Source organism: Gavialis gangeticus, unplaced genomic scaffold (assembly GCF_001723915.1).
Source record: "Gavialis gangeticus isolate Ggan-Ray unplaced genomic scaffold, GavGan_comp1, whole genome shotgun sequence".
NCBI classification, from domain to species: Eukaryota; Metazoa; Chordata; order Crocodylia; family Gavialidae; genus Gavialis; species Gavialis gangeticus.
In genome coordinates, this window is record NW_017729006.1 from 51,884,570 (window position 1) to 51,886,706 (window position 2,137).

Genomic DNA, 2,137 nt, shown 5'->3' on the forward strand with positions numbered 1-2,137 from the left:
CAGTGTTTCAATATATGACATATAAATGATATATGTATACCTCTATATAGATAACTATATATCTATGTATTTATCTATATATCTATTTCTAGATAGATCTATCTATCTATCTATCTATCTATCTATCTATCTATCTATCTATCTATCTATGAAAGCACTGCTGTATACGCACAGCCGTGCTTTAATATATAATATATAAAAGAAGGCTGTCTCGCCTGCGAGATGCCTCGTGTTAAATCCATGCATACATATTTATGTATATCTCCAGCCTGTTTTTTGAGATCCTCTGCTCGGAGTATTTGAACGACTCCTTCAAATTCAACCAAAGCCGAGTAGAAAGAGCACAGTGCCAATTCATTAGCTAGCCACATTTTAAGGGCGAAAAACAATCAGTCACGTAGCAAAGAAAGGCACTGGGGTTAGAGTTAAACGCCGTCAACTTTCCATTGGAGAGCGGCTGTACGTAGGAAAACAAGCACGAGGGGAATGGCTGACAGCGTTGACTCTAATGTGATTATGTTTAGGGTAATTGTTTAAAATAAATTGCATAGTGTTTAAAATAAATCGACCCCAATGGTCACGCTTCCAGCATTCAAAGATTATTGGGCAGATACATTTTACTATACAAAAGCCCTTCTGCGAATGAGTTTGCCTAAGACAGTGGGGTCCTTCCAGTCTCTCAAAGCGTTGCATCCACTGCCAGGAGATTTTCTTTTTCTTTTCTTGTCCTTTCTTTCTTCCTTTTTAAATTTTTTTTTCGGTTATTAACAAATCAGTGTAGATCGGGGTCCGATAAGAAATGTAAATCCAGACATAGGGGTCGCTGCCTGGCCGAATTTTAACTAGAGGCTGCTTGTGCAGGCATCGGCTCCAGGGGCTGTTTGCAAGATAGGCTATGTGCAGCTTTAACACTGGCCCTACTAAAAAAATGAAGTTAGTGATTTTGATCTGCTCCAGATGTCCTCGGAGTAGATATTGCAGTGCTGGGAATCCGCACCAAGTGTCTCAGGGTCCTGATGGTAATCAGCCCAACACATCAGCACGGGGGACTGGCGGTTGTGATAACCTGCTGGAAATGTGCAGGGCTGGAGATGGCAGTGATAAACCGCTGAAAATATCCCCACATTGAGATGACAGAGATGTTGAAAGGAGACACCTAACTCTGGATGCTAAGCAGAGCGCAATCTGAGAATGGAGTTAAGACAGTTACTGGTCTCCGGGTCGCCAAGCGAACTTGCACACGGATACACACACTTGTGCGTTGTGTACACACATACATGCCCAAATGCGCGCGCGCACGCACACACACACACATATATATATATATATATACACATACACACACGCACACACACACCGGGCGGCAGGTTTGTTTGCCGAAACTCCCCGCCGGTGGCCAGAGAAGAAAACTTTATATTGAACTGCGAGCAAGTCTTTCTAAGGGGTTTCCTTCTCCTTTGGGTCTGAGTTAGCACTGCTGACACGAGCAGGGAGGGGACGGTGTTCTGCCTAGTTTTGAACCTCTTGCCATTTTCTTTCTTTTCTGGGGGACTCCGACTAAAACGAAAGCCTGTAACTTCTTTTCTGTTTCAGCGCCTGGCATGTGTCATCTGAAAATCACCCCCTCTCCTCTCTGTCGGATCGGTACAGCTGAATGATCCATTTGTGCAGAATTGAACTCATTCATTTCATAGATCTCGCTTCGATTGCAATTATGCTGTCAACTCTCTGGATCAGCTGAGTTTCCACTGCCGGCATCATTATCATTATTATTACTATTAGTATTAGTATTATTATTACTACTTAGTTAGCCAGAGACGTGAGATCGCGCCTTTCCCCTTCCCGAGCACCCTGGTAACATGTCAATCGACCCTGTGATTTTTTTCTTTCTCGTTGGCCATCTACAACCAGGCCCTGTCTTCCTGGTGCGCCCAGCCCGAGAGCGGTGCACAGCGCTTCTCATCAGCCCTGATTTATGAGCCTTGTTAAACACTCATTATTACTGTGCACCTTTTTCCAGCAGAGGCTGGGAAACAACCCCACTTTGTGACAACAAGGCATGTGTCAAACAATTACAGGCGGGGAGGCGAAGTATCTCTTGAGCTCCAGACTCCCTTCTTCACGACCCCCCCCCCCC